Below are 6,504 nucleotides of genomic sequence, written 5' to 3' on the forward strand. Positions count from 1 at the left end.
GATGGAAGGAACGTCAGTCTTCCAAATAGTTTGATTTGGCCATAGCTAATTCAGACTAGTTAAATCAACTCAGACCCATTAATAGATTTCTCATTATATACATAAACTTGACATTTGCTAGCCCTTGTAGTTAAAAAATATATGTGTATGTTCTCAATGGTCACCTTATTTATGTGTGAAATAGGTATAATAATATAACAGTTTTTATTTGGTCATTTAAAAAGAAGAGGTCTAGGACAAAGCCTTTAATTTTTAAGCAAAATTTTAAACTTCTTAGGAGTTAGACTTGATTTATGCTGTTTGTTGCTGTGGTCATCTCCACTCCCACCTCTCTGCCTACATAGTGCCTTTCATCATGTTGAAGAAATTAGTACCAGTTTCTCCCCACTTGAAAATGAAAATACTTTACTTTTATATTCAGTTTTGGCCTCTTTCCCTGGTTAACAGAGTCCTGAAGACAAGTGAATGTATGCTAGGAGACATTTAATAACAGGCTATACTATGGACATAAATTTGGCCACATGAAGTAAAGTTCATTTCATAGCAGTAGGAGGGACCATCCAGAATTCAAGAATGCATTTTCTTGTCTTCAGGAGTGTCACACCTAAATGAGAACTCTTGGGTGAGATTTTTCAATTATTATTTTGTATAAACTTGCATATACTTATTGATGTTTTAACTATTAGCATTAGAATTTATAGAGATTTAAAATTTTTCTTTCTTTTTTTGTTTTTTCTTTTTTAACTCCAGGTTACGGAAAAACCTAAAATCTCTAATCATTGTACATCCTTCTTGGTTTATCAGAACACTTCTGGCTGTTACAAGACCATTTATTAGGTAATTTTCAAGAGCTATTGACCTTAAAAAATAAAAATTCCTTGTATAAATTGTTTGTTAGTTCAGCTGGTCAGAAATATTGAGGTAATTATTTTTATTTTCTTCCATAGCTCGAAATTCAGCCAAAAAATTAGATACGTCTTTAATTTGGCAGAACTAGCAGAACTTGTCCCCATGGAATATGTTGGCATACCAGAATGCATAAAACAGTATGTTTTGTTTATTTCTTTAATTATATTGTATCTTTATATTTTTTTGTTAAAGAGGTAATATTTTTCAATACTTATTTTTTTCTTATAGATATTTTGTAACTGCTTTTTTTTTTTTTTTATAACAAAATAAAAGAGAAAAAAGCCATTTTCCCACACCTTCTCCATAAGTCACCATTTTCTTCAGACTGTCAGCTGAAGAACGAGGAAAAATGATTTCTGGTTTTGATTCATTTTATATTTTTAAAGACTTGTTAAAATCTAAGATTTGATTTCCTGATTGGTCAGTACTAAAAAACATCATTCTCCAAACTTGAACATGTTATTCTTCAAATTTGAGAAAACTCATTATGGCATCAAATAATCGTATTTCTAGATAAATAAAATATTACTTAAAGCAGCCTAACCTTAATATTTTCCAGTGACTGGAATTTGTTCTGTTTACCAAATTCACTTAATTCCATCTAGCTTTTGAAAGGACTTGGTAGAAGGCTGTTAACATAAATATTTGAGCATCACAATGCTATTATGTAGAAAAGTTTCTTTATTCTGTTAATCTGAGGTTTTAATCTGTTTAATGTGTCAAAGCCAGATTTATTAAGTTAATTTTTACTTTATACATCATGTATTAAGTATTCTTGGTTTTGCCTGCAAACTTATAACTTTATTTTTAGTGCCTCTTTTCAAGTTTTTGTTCATCTTCATAACATGTATATTTACTGAAATAACTCTTCCCTACCAAGGTATGAAGAAGAAAAGTTAAAAAAGAAACAAAAAAGGTATATGCACACCTTGACTGGGTTGCATCTAGACTAGTCCATTTGCATTGCACAGACTAACTCTTCCTAATTGATTGGTTAGCTTCTAGACAAAGATAATTGCATTTGTAAATATAAGTATACCCCAGCATCCAAGTACAGGGTGAATCCAAAGTTCCTGATGCTGAATATGACTTGGATTCACCCTGTTTTAACACCATATATAATGCCAGTTAAGAGTTAAAGGCCACAGTCCTTCCTCTTTCCATTTTGGTCTAAATACTGATGGTAAAACCAGAGAAATTACTAATACTATTGAAGCATCAAATACTTTTAAGACTTTAGCTGTTTTACCATTTCCTTTAAATCTCTAACTTTGGCTTTTGAAATACTTATGCAGACTTTTTTAAGGAATTAATTTATTTTCCTGGGGTTGATGATTATATTTGCAATGCATATATTCTTTGGCTAACCAACATTGATTTCCTTGTACGCTTAAATTAAATGGCCTGCTAACCAGTCAAATTATACATGTGATAAAATACCTAAAAGTTCAATATCCATTTAACAGTTAAACACTCCGCTTTCCCTTTTAAATTTAATTTTGAACACTTCTGCTTTGAGCATAACAAACTATTACCTATTAATATCTTGACATAGACGATGAAAGGCAAGGATATAAAATACTTTATTTTATATAGTAATCTAGAAAAATGTAGGATTTGGATCTAATTTGTCGATAGATTTTTTAAAATACTGACAAGTTAGCAAAACATAGTTTAATACAGTCTTCCTTTTGTAACACTTATGGTGAGATATGTAGTTATCTTTTTGACCATTCTAAGAAACCAACTGTATGTAACTGGAACATTCTTAACACATTTTGCTTCTGTTGATGAATGAGAATTCAGTTGGCCACATGACCAGAATCATAGCTTTACACTTCTATATAACACTGTATAGTTTAATCATCACTTTAACATAGAGATGTAGACAATGATTTCAGATTATACTGATTTCTCATTCCTTTCTAGGCATCGTTGTGCATTTGCCAGATAGGTGGCTGAAATTAAAAATATAATCTGTAATTATAGAATATTTTGAAGCCACCTGCTTCAAAAGCCACCTGCTTTCCATTTCAAAATCAATTGCCTTTGTGATGAAATATACTGTATTATTCCTTTTTAGAAAGTTCTTAGTATTTAGTCAACTGTCAAGTAATTTAAGCATCAGGGAAAAAAATGGAACTCGTACTTTTTATTTATAAGTATTGCTTGAAACCCATCACTACTATTTTATCTTTTTAATTTTTTTTTTAACTTTTGTCTATTTAACCTTAAATGAGCATTTTTAGTTTTTGTAGTTTCTTTAGCCTTAAAAAATTATTCTTGTCCCCGTACCAGGCAGCTGCCAAAAAAATTTACAATCCTTCTCATTTTGAAAATGATAAAATTTAATTTTTTAAATTAAATAGAGAGGCATATTTTTAAAACCAAACCTTACTGAGGTAAGGTGTGGGGAAGCTTACTTAAGGTGACATCTCCATGATAAGTACTGGTGCTAAGAAGGGTGCAAAACTATTAGTATTGAAGTAAAATAGACTTAAGTGTTTCAGATGTTTCTTTCAAGCAACGCAGTGCAAGTGTGGCCAGGCAGATATCAATTGTTAAAATGTTTCAACAGAGTTTAAAAGTAAAGTAATTATGAAATTAGTTCAGAAGGATATTTCAGGTGTTGAAAAGATTGGATATATATTACATGCTTTATCAGGAACATATGCCTTTCAAATTTTTGGTACCAATACAAACAGTATTTTAAAGTGTTGTTAATCTGGCTTTTACCAAAGGCCAGGACTTATAGGTCTATTCACTAATGTTCAGGTGATCATAGTAATGGGTGATGATGACCACAGTAATGGAACAGGTGTGAAAAGTATATTTCTTTATCATACCAGATTGTTTTAAATGTCTCCACATCAGTTATTCAAACTATTACAAATATAATAGACTGTCGTACATTAGCTTTGAAAACTTTTCTATAATGTATTGTATGGTAATTATGTCATTCTTCTAATCCCCAGTTGCCTAAATTTTGATGTGACCTCTGTTCAACCAACCACTAATCCAGAGATATTTTTAAGGTCTATTTAGATATTTCTGAATGTTAATTCTGATGGCTTCTTGGTATCAAAATAAATGAAAGGCATTCACAGACTAAGTGTACCAATAAATTTTGGAGTACTGTTATGATTTCTGTAAATATGCATTTTTATTACTGGATTTAAAAATATTAATTGATCAATTGGTGGCATTAGTGGTACTTTCATATTTCAGTTAACAAAAATCATTTTTGAGGGAGTTGTTTTTCCTGCCAGTCTCTTACCGTTGGGTCCCTGCTGCAGCCATGCCACAAGTGAACACTTTAATATGCCTGTTTTAATTTGAACTTTTAAGAAAATGTATTTGCATTTGTATGTCAAGTATGTTATAATTCTTTAAAGAAAAAATAGTCACATTTCTTGCCAGTGTCCGCCTGCCTTTAAAAATTATCTTATCTTTTCGGGTTGGGGACATAATGTTTGGCAACTTTTTTACTATGTCTGCTTCTTTGCAAAGCTTTGTTTTTAACAGAATAATATTCTTTGCTAAAAGTAGTTATTAATTTTAGAAAGAAAATTGTTCAGTTGCTGATGTTTTATTATCCATATTTTTTATTAAACAGAGTTGATCAAGAGCTTAATGGAAAACAAGATGAACCGAAAAGCGAACAGTAAGTTTGGCATCTAGTCCGAACAAGACTGAAGAATATGCTGATGAAGCAATGCTCTTTTTTGCATTTATAATGCACTTACTGGCCTATATTTTTATGTTACAAAATTGACTTGACTCTTTCTTAATGGATTTTTGTACAAGGGACTGTTCACTGCTGTATTGGTTTGCAGATCTCTTGAATTTAGCTCTTTAATTGCTAACCATATCATAATCATTTTATATTTTATATTGCTAAATAGCAGAGAACCACACTTTATATAAAGCATTTTTTGCATTTGTTTATTGAATGATGCATCTTCTTCAGTAAAATATTTATAAGCATAGATGGTAAAGGAAAAGAAATAATATATATTTTTATGTTTTTGAGCAATATTTTTTAATGTGTACCTGTCTTGTGGAAGAATGTGCAGGTAACTGAGACCATGATTTTGTAAAGTGCATGTTAGAATTTTTGTTTTTGTAAATGGTTAAATACATTTCCTGGGTAACTTAGAAAATTAAGTTGCTCATAAAGCGAGGAACAGTTACGTTAAACTGATTCTCATGAATACCCAAAGATCATGTACATAATCTAAGTAGATTAGTACTATCCCAAGTTTTTTCCTCTCTTTAACATTTATTGTTCCTTAATTCAGAAGCACAAATGGAAGTGCATTGCACAGTTTTTCCTTTTTAAACTTAAAGACAAGTCAAAAAGCCATTTTTAGAACTAGAGAATTTAAAAGGCGAGGAATTAGGGTTTGTATATATATATATGGATGGATCATTTTATCTTCTGGCCCGAAGTCAGAACTTTATAAAAATCTTGGATTTGTTCACTAATGTGAAATAAGCTGTGTGTCCAGGGTATTGGTCCCCTGAATGTGTGAGTGCTATGTATTATTACAGAGAATGTGATGAGTTATTCACTGTCATGACTTTTTCTGTAAAAAACAGGCTGCTTTTTAAACCGCTCTCACTGTGGGCACTTTACCAAAATACTTCCATAGTAGTTTGACCTAGTCCAATATGATGTGTTTTCAAGTTTCTGTTGAGTCCTGTTTGACAATATTGTAAATTAGGTTAATTTTTGTAAGTCTTACAGCATCATTATATAGTGCTGTTTTGGATGACACATTTGATGTAAGTATATAAACTTGTTTCATTTGGTCAGTTTCTTTACACTGAAATAAATTGTACTTAAGCCTCCAAACAGAGCTTAATTATCCACAAAATCATTCTAAAACAGCAGATTATAATGTGTCATACTTGATTGACTCATATACATTTACTAAACTTAATACCCTTCAGATTTGAAGTTCACATTATTCTCCAGCCCTTCCTGTAAGGTATTTTACAAAAGAGTAGTCTAGAGTAGCAAAATTGAAGTGGATGTGAACTTTTAAGATGTATTCTATCCTAGATTGAACATACCCATGGCGTTTACCATTGCTATTTTTTACTGTAAAGTTTCTGTTACAAAAGGGAATTTTCCTTTACTTTTTGTCCTTCTCAGTCATAAATTTGGTGTACTAACGTAAATACATTAGAGGAGACGCTGGAGAATTATCAGAATGAGACATTCCTCAGCAGCCTCCTGACATTTAACTTGGATCCAGCAGTTTTAGGCAGATCCTGAACTAATATCATTATAGTGAACTTAGCCAAAAGCATTATTACTTGCTCACATCTTAGAAACACTGTGTTAAAGATGCAAACTAACAATAACAACTTAGGCATTCCTTCTGAATTTACTATATAGGGATTATGAATAAAAGATCATGTTGAATTTAATTGTGATTAGATCCTCTATTTGTAGAATATTTTAAGTAGTCTTTTATCTGTATGTCTTTATTTTGCTCAAAATGGGCTGAGCTTTTTAATAGGTGGTTTTTCCATCACATTAAGTTCTCGGTTCTTTGGTTTGAAAAATACAAAGAATGATTTCAA

The 6,504-nt window shown here is 31.0% G+C and overlaps 1 long non-coding RNA gene across 1 annotated transcript; it reads left to right on the plus strand.

Moving 5' to 3' along the window:
• The first annotated feature begins 751 nt into the window (after positions 1-751).
• Positions 752-6,504, plus strand: LOC103597426. Its single transcript, XR_551110.1, has 3 exons — positions 752-837; positions 948-1,046; positions 4,526-6,504. It is a non-coding gene; the product is annotated as an uncharacterized LOC103597426 (long non-coding RNA).

The sequence above is a fragment of the Galeopterus variegatus genome, unplaced genomic scaffold (genome assembly GCF_000696425.1).
Source record: "Galeopterus variegatus unplaced genomic scaffold, G_variegatus-3.0.2 Scaffold2311, whole genome shotgun sequence".
Classification (NCBI taxonomy): Eukaryota; Metazoa; Chordata; class Mammalia; order Dermoptera; family Cynocephalidae; genus Galeopterus; species Galeopterus variegatus.